Source organism: Trachinotus anak, unplaced genomic scaffold (genome assembly GCF_046630095.1).
Source record: "Trachinotus anak isolate AG129_WGS33_773 ecotype Australia unplaced genomic scaffold, CSIRO_AGI_Tana_v1 ptg000021l, whole genome shotgun sequence".
Lineage (NCBI taxonomy): Eukaryota > Metazoa > Chordata > Actinopteri > Carangiformes > Carangidae > Trachinotus > Trachinotus anak.
Genome location: NW_027273872.1, coordinates 14,020,406 through 14,034,737, shown reverse-complemented (window position 1 = coordinate 14,034,737; position 14,332 = coordinate 14,020,406).

Sequence of the window (14,332 nt, the reverse complement as noted above, 5' to 3'; positions counted from 1 at the left end):
CTTAGCATTTTGTATATATTTTTCTTCTTTCAAGAATCAAGAGTTAGTGAATATCTATTGTAAGTTATGATGTAGTTATTATTATTATTATTATTATTATTATCATTAAAAATGACACTTACTGCTGCTCCAGGTCTTTTCAGATTTTGTCTGGGAGGTGTAACAGCTTGAAGCTGCCACTAGGCAGTGTCACTGCTCTTTTAAACTACTGTCCCTCTACAAACTGAGGTCCTTGAGTTACGCAGTATTTTGGTTCCCATAAAACCTATGCTTGTTTACAGGCAGAAAATATGTAATTAACACTATTTTACTGCAGATTGTTATAATGTTTGTTAAACAGAACATAACTGACTTACCAGACAATAATACAGATTGTGTGCTGATCTGTAGACTCCTGATGTAGTGGCAGTTAAATAGTGACAGTGTGTTGTGTAGCCCTAAATACGTCATTTGCAGAATTCTTCGGTCATTCTGGACTGTCTGTAGTGAGCAGGCTATGGTTTTTCCTTTAAATCAGTGCCAGCATGGCAAGACAGTAAGCACACCCAACATCTCTTGGAGCTTCCATCTAACTCACGACGTTGTTGTAACACCTGTTATTAAAAGCTAAAATGACTCTAAAGCAATGGGGCAAGTTGAATTTTACACACACAGAAATACTAGTTATCAATAATTACTGGAGTCCTAATGATACACCTCAATTCTGCAGCAATCTCAAACAATAGAGTGGAATTATTTCATCTAAAAATACGACATAAATGAGCAGTTACATTAATGTAAACCAGGTAATGAGGTAATCAGTACTGTAACCAAGACTAGAATTTTATATGAATCTGAAAACTAGAAAGCAAACTTAAACAAGGTATTGGAGCCAAGCATCTAAACAATGAAAAACCATGGTGGACAACTTAACAAATTAGTGTTACACAGGGAAATCTTCCTATAACTTTAAATCTATGATGCAAATTGAAACAAATGTTTGCATACAGTTGGTGTGTAGACAGACAGCCAAGTCATCTCCCTGGCAGCACACACGAATACAATATCTACAGTTGAATTCCAAAAGGCAGATCTCACCTCTGGGGTTCACAGCACCAGTGGCTACATTTTTGCAGGCAACTTGCTCAGAGCTGTTTGAGGGACAGAGAACACAAATGTCAAAGTTTTTCAGTGGAGGAAATTTATGAAGCACATTTATGCATAATGGGACAAGGGGCACAGGCACCAAGGGGTGTTTTCCATCTTCCTAGCATATCACAATGCCTGTGTGTCTGTGGTTTTGCAATAACGAATGTTTTAACTTCTGAAAGACATTCATGAGGCCTCTGACTAAAGATGTTGGTTTTATGGATCTTGTGTCAAATCTGGATTCCCTCAGGGCATGGTGACATTGCTGGACAGATCTGCTGGGCACAGACTCAGAGGCAGGGCCTTTGTTTAAAGGGACTGTTCACATTTCTTATTGGGAGGTAAATCAAATCACTATTAAAAGATTCAAAATGACTACGAAGTGATGCAAAACAAACGCAAAAAGACAACTCTTTGAATCTGTGGGTCTTATGTAGGAGGGGAGGGATGCCTTTTACATGTCTGTGCCCAGGGGCTGTATGTTTCATAATCCATCCAAGCCTCAGGTATTTAAAAGAGGCCACAGGCAAGAAAAAGATGGTGAAAATATAAAAGAAATTCTCACTTTTTCTAAAATCCCTTTTTTGGGAGATGACAGGAAATGAAGGGATGGGGAGACAAGGAGTGACGTGCAACAAAGGTCCCCAGTCGGACACAAACCAGAGATGCTGTGGTTCATTCATTCCTTTGCTTTCTCTTTGCATTACTCATGACACTTTCGTGGTTAGCTTATATTAATTATCTATTTTATCTGTCTCTCAGCTTCACGCAGCCCGCATCACAATTTATAACAGGCTGTGGAGTTGCGGTATGAACTCAGACACATAGTGCATCCTGTAAAAACAAACCGTTTGAAAGAGGCTGCACACTTGCATCTTTAAAAGGACTTGATCGTGTCAGAGCACAAGTTTACTTCTCTAATGTTTCTTTAGTCTTCTTTCATACTGATATGCAGGGGTAACTTTGATTCCTTTCAATCCAAGGTCTGACTACCACTTATTTTTTTTGTAAAAATAAGTGGTAGTCAAGCAGTAGTAAGTGGTGTGACTACGTTTTGCAAAAAATGTAGTCACACCACTTACGGAGATGCAGGTTTATGCCATCTAAAACTTAGGAAAAAATCAGATAATTGCCTCTTTTTGAGAGATAGAGATGATGTAAATATGTTTTGAGTTCATGTTTAATTAAATGAGAAGCCTCTTGGCCCAGGCCTGATGACTCACTACCCTCCCTGGCTTTGTCTCTCACTCTAAGTGTTTGCCTGCTTGCTTTTTTTTTGTTTTTGTTTTTCTCCTTTTTCTTCCTCATCTCTTCTGCTAATTCTTTGCTTCAACCCTCTTTTTCTTCTTACTCTACCATTTTTCATTCTATCACCTCAGATTTCTGCTCTTCTTTCCTTTCCCTCTACCAATTCCACGACTACTACTACTACTTTCCTTTCCTAAGTGACTTTGTCCCTCCTCTTCCTCTTGTTCTCTTCATGCACCGTTCTCTCTTTTTGTTTTTAATTTCTTTTTCCTTTCAGTTCTCCTCTGTTTTTGCACTCTCTTCCTGTTCGCCTCCTGTATTTTCGTGCATCTTCTCTTTCACCCTCCTCTTCTCCCTCTTTGCCTCTGCTGTGATTACCACCCACTCCTTTAACCCGCTTCCGCACTGAAGCGCTGAAGGAGAAATGATGGGAGTTTTCTGCCTAAAACTGTCTTCCCAGTTACTCAACTCAGAAAACAGGCAATATTTGCCTTGTCTTGCTTTCTCCCACGCCCTAACCAGGGATGTATGAGGCTATAAGTTGCCTAACGTGTGATGGCAGGTGAGCCCATCTTGATGTTGTAAAATTCCTTGTCTGTGGGATAAACAGCACAGTACAAAAAACAGCTGTGTTTTTTTGGGGGGGTTTTTTTGTTTTCAAAATAATGAATTTGAACAATCTTAACACCAGTTATTACCACATACTATTGCAGTCATATACAGTTACACAGTTAGTTTCATAAGGAATCTTAATATTCACATTTACATCCTGATGGAGCCCTTTTTTTTTTTTTTTTACAAACCTAAATAACTTTTTCTTACAGTGACACTGTAGCTGCCCAAGAGGTGTCCCACTGGTCAAAGTCCTGGTTGGAACGTCCTCCTCTTTGGTTGGTTAGTTGCACTCCGGTCACTCATGCACAACAGGCTGTCCTGTCCTCAGGCAGTGCTGGGACTGCCAGCTTGTCCCACAGTGGCTGTGAAGAAGAGGAACTTTACTCAAGTCTGACACTTGCAGGTCAATCGGAGGGGAAGAGGAAGACCAAGAAGAAGAGAAATCACCATAATTCTGATTTCTATTAGCCAACTGAAAACAACATATTTCTTTTCACTGTGGTTGAGAACCATTCTTTTTGTCTTTCTGTTTAAATCAAAGCTGTAGAAATAGGGTGTTGGTACGATTAGGGAAAGATCATAAGCCATACACATTTTTGATCGGACTGTCGGTGGCGGTGATGACTATGGTAGGTGTGAGTTATGTGGTGAGTTAAAGGTCAGAGAAAGTGTGAATATTAGGCTGAATATGAGACAGTTCGATGTCCTTCGCAGTATGCGCATGCATATAGTTGCAAATTGAACTTTGCAAAGTATTTAGACCAACTTTTAACTGAGCTGTGCTACTTTCAAATCTCAAAACCTTTGGGATAAAAAATATGCTCTTGTGAAGAATCAAATCAATCTCAGCAGTTCTCTGACTGTTTTACAAAATGATACAAAAAATTGATCAGGGCTTCACACCCTTTTTTGTGCAATCAATCAAAACGTCCTAACATAAGAGGAATCTTTTTTTTTCTTCCTTCATTTTCATTCTGTCCTCCCTCTGATGCCTAAACAAAGAGAGGAGAGGCTTTTACACCATCTCCATCTCTGCTCCTCTGCCCATGGCAGCCTACACTTTTAATGTGTAACTTTGTGTTTTTGTGTGCGCCCATGCACACACATGTCTTTGTTACCTCTTTGGAACCCTTTCTGGTACAAACACCAACTTTGTCAGGACTAGTAATCCTCGTGGGGACAAAAGCCTCGTCCTGATGTGGCAAAACATCATTTCTGAGGTCCTGGTTAAGGTTAGGGATAAGGTGTAGATGTAGGTCAGGCTTAGGCTTAGTCATGAATTTGTTACGGTTAATGTTAACGGTAGAGTTAGAGTTTTGGTTAGGCTTTCCACGATGAATGGAGGTTAATGCAATGTCCTAACAAGGATAGCTGTGCAAACTTGTGTGTGTGTGTGTGTGCGTGTCTGTGTGTTGTGCAGATTGACCCAAGCTGACAGGGTACATGGTTTCTCCATCCTGCTTGTATATAAAAAGAAAATGTGGCCACTGAGCTCTGCCCGCTTCACTTATATTCACACACATGCTCACACATGGACAGACACACACTTGGATGCGCTGTATCTTCCTTTCCCACTTTTTCTTCTTTGTTATATCTTTCACTCTCTGCACTCAGCAGTGTGAGGGTTAAATGTGATCGCGTCAGCAGCTTCCTGAGTGAAGTGTGTGTGTAATATTTATTTCATAGGGATTTCCCCCTCCGCGTGCTGGGTGGCTGCTGGCTATGTCATCATGTTCTGAGCTGTCAAAGGCCATCACTGTTACTCATGGGGCATGAGGTGTGTGTGTGTGTGTGAGAGAGAGAGACAGACATAATATGGGAGAGAAAGGGACAAGACAGAAACAAAGAGACAGACAGAATTGGGGTGTGTGTTTGTGGATTGGTGGGGAGGATATCACGCCATACTCGGGGCTCAATGGGAGCAGCAACGTCAGGTGAAGGGTTTCCATTCGACACATTTAGCCGGTGAAGAGAGGAGAGCTTGAAGGCAGAGTGCATCACATGTGTATACGCAGAGTGTGTGATCTGCTGTACACCATGTGCACGCACAGAAGAAGCACAAACAGCGAGACCCTCTGGTCGTCTTCACTGTCTGCTGGATAATTCCCTCTCTAGGGAGCTGGTGTGAGCCATGCAGAGAGGAGCAGAGTTTATGAAGTCAAAAGTACAATGCTTTCAGAAAGTATTCGGACCCCTTCATTTTTTTTCACATTTTGTTACGTTGCAGTCTTATGCTAAAATCACACAAAAATGTTTTTCCTCCTCAATCTACACTCAATACCCCAAAATGACAAAGCAAAAATGGAATTTTAGAAATATTCTCAAATTTATTCAAAAGGAAAAACTGAAATATTACATTGACATAAGTATTCGGGCCCTTTGTTATGACAATTGAAATTTAGCTCAGGTGCCTCCCATTTCTTTTGATCATTTTTCAGATGTTTCTGCTCCTTGAGTCCATCTGTGGAAAGTTCAACTGAGCTGACAGCGTGTAGGCACACACCTGTCTCTATGAGGCAATTACAGCAACGCATATCAGAGTGAAAGAAAACCTAGCCATAAGGTGGAAGGAGCTGCCTGCAGAGCTCAGACAGGATTGTCTCTGCTCAATCCATCGACTTCAAGCTTTGCAGATGTATTGCTGAGGTGGACCCAGTACGTGCTGGTTTTTTGGATGTTCTTCAGAACAATTCTTTCTAATAAATTTGCAAAAATTTCTAAAATCCTGTTTTTGCTTTGTAATTAAAAGATATTGAGTGTAGGTTGATGAGGCTGCTTCAATCTGTCCTTGAAAATATATGATATATGCACCCACACTTAAAATAAATAAATAAATATATGTTGCACACTTAACACGAATGGACAAATGCACTCACAGACACATAAAATACACTTTTGGCGCTTCTATGAATGTGACTTGTGTTTTAGGACCAGGGTTATACTTAGATTCAAGTGGCATCAGCCGTATTTGTCATCTCTATATCTCATTGCCCTCTTTTCTGTCCTTTGGTTGTCATTTAACTGCCACAGATGTGGTGTTACATCAGTTTTGTCCACTGATTTGACATAATTTAAGAGGCTGAAAGGTACACCTGATGCCAGCTGGCTTGTTGATTTGTCTGGGGGCTTTTTTTGTCCTGGGGTTTATGCCTGTTCATGTCAATATGTCAGATCAGGGCATAGAAATACATTTCATTGCTTCTGTTAGGTAACAGTTCCAAGGTGAAATCTGAGAGAATGAAAATGGGAAAGTATTGGTTTCTGTCTCAAGAAGGGTTGGCAGACAGGTCAAAGCGGGTTTTTCTATCAACCTCCAATGCAGTTAAGATGAAAATAAATTTGGATTTAACAATTTGAAGATGAACATCAGTGGAGACAAACATCCAGTATACATGGCCATATACAGAATTTGGTACAATTGGAGAAAACAGAAATGAAAAAAAAGAGGAAAAATAATTATTTCTAGAAGACTATGTGGCATACCCATTAAAATTAAGAATTAAATTAAATTTAAAGTCATTTATTTCCTTTAAGGAACCCCAACTACTACCACTACAAATCCATTCAGAGCCAAAAGATGAGCTGACTGGATGACCTTCAGTTCATTCGGCTCAAAACAAGCTATAAGAGAAACATTTTGTTGATTATATATTGAAACAGGCAGAAACCTTCATCTTTTTAGCATCAAATTCAGCTTAAAAAGTACATCAATCAAGTACCCTTGTGCTTGTGAGACTGTGTCTAGGGTATTAACTGCAACAAATCACCATCTGGAAAAGAAAAAGACTGAATTTCTGCTTTTTGTGTGTGTGTGTCTGTGTGTGTGTAAATGGTGCATCTGTCCAACTGCACACATGTTTGTGTTTATGTCTGCATGTGTGTGTGTTGTGTGAGTTTGTGAACGTGTCATTTCAGGACGAGGTGTGGGCTGCAGGCCCCACAGCAGCCTGAGTCAGGTGTGCTGAGGTCAACCTGCGTCATGGTGACATAATGTTGTACAGGGTGCACACACACACACACACACCTCAGTTAGGACCTTAATGGAGCATTCAAACACACACACACACACACACACACACACACACACACACACACAAGTCCAGCATTTTTTGGGAGTATGTTGTCTTGCTGTCTGTTCACTGATGTGTATTTGATTTGTTGGCAAAAAGAGAACTAATTTGCCCTCAGTTCCTTTGAGGGTTAGAGCTCCATCTCTGCTGCTGCTCTTTCTTTTTTTCCCTAAATTTTACAGTGTTTGTCAGTTCCTCTATGTGTGAATGATGTAGTAGTTTAACTCTATTCTTGGATGTAGTTATATATTTAAGTAGTTTAAATAAATTTAGGGTGTTTGGTAAGTTATTATTGTATTATTTATGTCACACCACGGTGAAGTTGGGTTTTTTTTTGTCCTGTCTCCATGTCTTGCCTTGTCATTTCCCGTTTTATTTTGAAAAGTAACTCTCCTCTCGTTTCAGGTCACTTGCCCTTCCTCGTGTGTCTTGGTCTGATTGCCTGAGTGTTTCCACCTGTCCCTTGTTGCCCTGTGTTTAGGAGTCTGCGTCTCCCCTTGTCTTGTGCCAGTGTGTTCATCTATGTCGATATCTGTATGCGACCATCCTAGCCTTCCACAGTCTTGTATCAGGTCGGTACCCTGTACCATTTTGTTTTCGTTCTAGTTCCTCCTCGTCGAGTGATTTTCTGTTATAACTTTCTAAGTGTAGTTCCTCCAGTTTTCAGGAGAGTTTTTTGTTTGTTAGATTTCTCTTGTTATTTCTTTCGCCTGTTTCAGTTACTCGGTCTCGAAGGAGTCGAGTCTGCTTTAGTAATAAAGACTTTTTTTTTTTGAGAAAACTATCCTGCATCTGCGTCCTGAGTCCTAGCCCGGTTGTGCCGATTTACTATACTTCACCATACAGTTTTTTTAAAATCAGCCTAAAGTTCATCAGTTTGTCTTTGGGATAGCCTTGGTGACATATCTTTGCTAGGCTATAACTGGCAGGTTAACTGCTAACTGCTAGCATGTTCAGAAAATATTGTAGATAGCAAGTTCCACAGCCCAAATCTTGCTCATATACAGCATGACTGTCAGATGCTATGGCCACCGATTGTGGCGTGTCTGCTATAAAAAGCTTTTAAAATACAACACGCTGACGAATTGCATTTCAGATGTTTATGATTTGTTAACAGCTCCACCGAATAGTGATTTTTGAATCATAGGTACATAATGAATTGATTTCACTGCCAAATTTCATCACTTTAAATGGCAGCTTGACTAGGTCTTTATCTGACCCTAAATAATGAGCTGTAATATTTTATTCAAAGCTCACTGTCATGACAGTATAATAGGTGCAACAGCTGGTTGATACTGTAAATATGAGATCATACAAAGTGACATTTCTGGTCTCTTAAAACCCCTTAGAGCAAATCGCCATACTGTAAGTCTACCCTGCTGCCTTTGGATTGCAGCAGCGCCCTTTTCATGCTCCAGCTTTGACCTATTCCATGGGGCTCATGCATGTGTTCTGTAACACACTGTATGTTCTGCCCCAGATAATTACATCACATCTTGTTTTTTACGCTGTGGTGCAAGCTAGATTCAACCTATAGAAGCTGCGCTGATCTGTTTGCATATGGCGTGGGTAACAGGAGGTCGGAGGTTTTAACTAGGCAGGTTCTGTGCTTTTAGACCTGTGTTTCTTTTACCTGCTGGTCCATCGGTTTGGGAGGACAGACTAATGGCACAATGTGCAATATGTGTTAATTCAAACTGTTCAGGGTAATTACTTTGTGGGATGGAGAATTTCTTTTTAAGCTTTCAGCCCCTTACTTTACTCTGCAAAACATATATCAGAAACTACATTTCGAATGTATAAAATATCAGCAGAAAAAAATCATACGTACATAATTAAACACTATTCTTTGGTTTTGGAGGTCAGGGCTGTCAGAGATGCTATGTATTCATTTGAGGATCATCTTTCTTTCCTGAAGCATCTTGGGTGTTGACCATCTGTTGCTCATTTACAATCCAAGCATTGAAAATAGAAGGTGAAAATGTTTTTGAGCCATTTGAATCCACTCATCTTCAATTTAATTCAATTAACTATGAGTGAGTAACCACTCCAGTAATGGAGACAGATCCACCCATGTGCTTCACTGCTATTGAATCCAGCAGTCTAGTGCTGAGAGGGACGAGAGTCATTCCATGAGAACAGACACAGTATAGACCGCTTTATTATTCATGAGCGTTCATGTTCATGTGAGTGCACCTGGAAATATAAATGTAAAGCCACACCTGCATCTCTTACCAACTGTGGACATGGACAGCCCCCATCACACACACTGCACACTGCCACAAACAATATAGACACGCAGTCTGCATATTTCATGTTTTTCTTTTTTTTTTTTTTCTTACAATGAACTTTTACAGTTAAAGTCAAAAGATGGTCAGATAAAGTCATGTGTGATGGGAGCTTCCAACAAAATGCGTTGTCATTACTGTGTGCTTTTGTGTAGGAATGACTCACTATCAGTTGTTTTTTTGTAGCATCAATAAACAAATGGAAAAGGTTTGCTATTCAAACATGTATATTTCTATAATAAAACCGCACTTTAAAAGTCTTCTGTGTTTTGTATATTCAGAGTTACGCTTTTATAGATTTAAATGAATATCTTCAGTCACTTCAACCGTCATCACAACCAACTTCTTTCCCCTCAAAGTCTCCTCCTCTTCATCTTCCTTCCTCGTCTCTGGGCAGAGAGTGTGACTGTGACACAGGAACATGCTGGATCGTGTAGCGCTGTCATATTTTTTCTGCAATACGTGTGTGTGGGGGTCCAAGTATGTCAGATTGTTGTTGCCTATGGATTATGTGCAGTGTTGAATCTTCTTGGCCTGCAGTAAAGACGACATGAGAGGCTTTGTGTAGAAGGGAGCTGCCCTATAGAGGCAGAGCAGCCATGCATGTACCCACCGTCCTGCACGGCCACAGTCCTGTAAAGACATTTTAAAATTTGATCAACCTGCATACTTGCATTTATATGGTTGAAATCATTTTGCTCTGACTTGAATTTTCCACATCACCAAAGGTTACACAGCCTTTGATGGTTTCCAATATTCGTGCTTAGTCCATTAGTATTCAGATACGGACAGTGTGGATACTGTATACAAAATCCTGAAACAGAGAACATATTCGCTCATTGGATTTACTCACTTCCTAGACTTCCAAAAAGATTTGGGGGAAAACCTGGGGCTCTCAAAGAAATCCACCTTCCTTTTAAACATTACAGCGAGTCACATCAGGCAGGATATGGCGGAGCAGCAGGGACACTCAGAAGCAGCTTGGAGACATGCTCTGAGGCTGAGGACTCTGTCAGAACATTTAATTGAGTTCAGCCATGATAAGATTCATACAATTTTTTCCAACATTTTTCTCCCACCCGCTGGGAGCTCAGCAGGGGTTTATATGCCGACTTAGTTTAAGAGAGATGAGAGGAGAGCGACAGGGTATGTGGAGGACTCAAGAAGAAAGAGAAAAAGTAGGAAGAGAGGAGGAGATAAAAGGAGGTGAAAAGGGGAGCAAGCACATGAATGGAACAAAAGGACAAGCAGAAAGACTTTAGAGTACAAACAGGGACTGAAGGCAATCGACGCTGGTGAGGAACACATAGCAGCAACAGGAAGATTAGACAGAGATAAAGATAGATGATGAGATGCATTCATCACTACACATCCGGGAGGTCCCATCATACTGATTCTGTCCCACCGGAGCAGGACAATGACCAGCTGTGACAGGCTACCAGTCAGGAGTTTAGAAAACCCCATCGCATACTGTCAGTCCAAGACACAAATGTCCCCCAGTGATATGAATTTATGAAAACATTAAGGAGGAATCGGCCACTTCACCGGGGCACACTGTCCCTGACTATGCTGCCTGGAGGCAAACAAACACACTGTTAGATGACAAGGGGGCTGGTGAAGAGGCTAAACTAAACAAACTTAATCCTCTCAAATGATATACAATATGATGCAGCTGTCGGGAAACAGATGCAGATGTGGAGTGTTGGCTGTAACCCCAAGGAGTGTGTGGTGGAGGATATACTACATACTCATATGGTGCTGTATGGTTAATTGGATTATGATGACATAATGACTTGGCTCTCGTAGACATTACATTATCATCGCTGTAGGAAGTGAACTGATGAATGATAATGCAAATATGAAACACTTCAGCACTTTGACTTCCAGACTGAACCAAAGGTGTACATGTTTAGACTTTTATTTTACCAGGAATGAATATGGGAATGACAAAAATTCCACTGACATGAGGAATCTGTAGAGTTTTTATGTATCAAGATTTAAAATCAAATAGAATAGAACTGAATGTCTTTATTGTCATTGTGTATGAGGGACCGAGCTGGAAGGCAATGAGGAGCCACTGGGGTATTTTCAAAATGAGGGTTTTTATTTACCCAACTAAGAAAAATTCAATTCACACAAAAACATTCTGGTCCCGTAAAAGAGGTCAAGTTAACAGAACTCAAGGGACCTCACAGACAAAGAACACAAGGGAACATGTAAAGTGGCTGATCAAACCAGCTTACACACAAGGGGATAACATAAACACTAACAGTTTAACTAACAAATAATTAAACAGGAAAGCTGGTCTGTCGCTTGAAATCAATATCCTAGTGATTATATAGTGAAATAACCCCAATCCCCCATAATGTGGCAGGCACTTGGTAATTATCAATGAAATTTGCTGTGCAGCTCCTTCCATACACATTGCTGTAACTAACATCAGGTTGAAGCAGGTTGCTGATATGGGAGGTCTCTACCACTTTATATATTTTATATATCATAATGGATTGATGGATGGTAAATCTGGGAAAGATTCCCATGTTTACCAATATTAGCATTTAGATAGGACATTTAAAGATGGCAGTATGATAGCTTTGAGTGTACATTCATTACATTTATTCTTTTTTTCTCAGTTACCTTGAACCATTGACTTTGGCAGATGTGAGACCTCTAAATTTATTTTTCTCTGTAGCAACTTAAATATTGGACCGTTCTGAAAAATCTGAGTTTGCTGCTTGTTTTTAGGATTGTCATAAACTCTGTTTACAAGTCTGGGGTTGGTAATTACAGTGACTCCCATATGACATGAATGTAGCAAAATGACACTGATAAAGTCGTACATTGTCTCGAAGCACAGAACTGAAGAGGGACAGTCCCTACACCTCCACACAGTCCTGGGAAGAGGTCTATTCAGGTACAGAGGTACAGAGGTACCATGAAGGTGACCAAATTTACCATTGGTGCTTAGTACAAAAAACAAGTAGCAACAAAATTTACATTTTTTTGTGTGATTATTTTCACGATTGTTTCTAGTTTGCCTTAAGGCTTTGGTTTTCCAGCAGCAGAGCTCATGAATGAAAGAAGCTTTTTCACAACAATCATTTTGATTGTTACAGAAAAAACGCGGGTGTCATTAATAACATTAACAATGGGCCTGTTCTATTCAAAGGTCCCAGTAACTGTGACAATGAGTAAATATGGACAACACCAGGACCCTGAAACTGGAGCAGCTAAATGTAACTCAGACATCATGATGTTTATTATTCACACCTGTGAGTTTCCTCCTGTGACACATAGAAAAATGTCTTCCATTAAAATTGATACAGTCGACAACTCTCAAAACTCTGGTGTGAAAGTTTCCCACAAGCGCTAAATGCCCCGACCAGAAAGAGTTTTTAAAACATTTCCAGCTAGACGTTGCTCGACTATGTAATGATAATGTCTGACTTTTTTCACTTTAATGGATTACTTATTTCCAGAAACTTTAGAGCCACTGTTATTGTGAAATGGCTGCCTAGAAGTTAAGAAAAAGGTCTAAATCTTATGCAGTTCTTTTCAATAGTCAACACTCATGTGAGATACACACTACAATTGTACGTAATGGGTTAAAACACCCAGAACTACTAATGTGCTTTTAATAGAATTACGAACTGGTCTGGGTTGGGGCAAAGTAGAGCTGAGATGTTGTGTCCTCACAAGTGCTTTAATGAAACCAAGCTTTTGTATATGTCTCCTAAAATGGTGTTTGTGTGACTGCATGCATATGATGTTGCTAATGTACCAGTTATCAGTATGTAACATGGGAGCAAAGATCTTATCCTTTAAATGTGTGTGTGTGTGTGTGTATGTGTGTGTGTGCGTTTGCAGGCTGGCTCTTCAGAGCCCCAGCAGACCCCACAGTGAGCTAAGTAGCTCTGATTAAATTTGGCCTCCCTCTGCTCCTCTACATTGCTTTTAGGATGCAGAGATAATGTTCATTAGGAGAGACGGGCGGGGACTTTGGGAGGCAGAAGCTTGTGTGTTGCTCAAGAGTGGCTGTAATGGGGAGTGATTGGAGGATAATACAATTTGGTTGCATTTGGAATCGCGACTAGGGGTTAATTTTGTGGAGTGTGTATGACTTTATGAGGTCAGGCCAAAGTTCAGGTGAGAATTAGACTCTGTGTTCCTGCATCTTGTCTGCACATGTTTGAGGAGTCACATGTTACCCAAAGTTTATTCTGAAGTTGGTTGCTTTGCTCATTCCTACCACCCTCAGGAACACTGTCTGTGTGAAGCCCAAAGTAATAGTAAGATTTACATGTTGGGAAATATGTTCATCCAGTTTCTTGTTGGGAGTTAAATGACAAGATCGAAGTCACTTTTATAACTGAAAGGTAAATATGAAGGCTGGAAATGGGGAAACAGCGTTGCTCTGTCCAATATCCACCTTTCTATCTCTGCAGCCATGAAAAAACAGATGAGAAGCAATGACTGACCTCCAAAGAGAAACACTAGAATCTGTCATTTCAGCGACAGAATTCTAGCAGCTGTAGCAAATATGACGGGAGCAAAGGAGGAAGTCAGGTGACGTCCTTATAGATTGACAACAAATGGTCAACTAACCCTCAAATTTATGCACCCTTAACAAAGTAGTCATTTTAAGCCAAACCATGGTTTTCTTCTCAAACTTACTGAGCTGTTTTGTGCCTAAACCGACCATGGGCCCTCGAACAGATTTATTTCTCAACGCAGATTCATATCAGTTTTGGAAGTGACTGATGCAGGAAGCCACTGCTCCTGGATTAGAGACAGTCTGGCACATAACTCAGTGAAACTCAGTGTCCACACCTTGTGTGTTTTTAAATGGCAACATAATGTGGTAATTTGTGAGCTTTAAAGTTGCTTGACACAGAGGCAGGATAGCTACTCCCACCTATTTCCAGTCTTTATGTTAAGCTCTGCTAACTGGCTGCTGGCTTTCGTTTCATTCATGAGAGTATT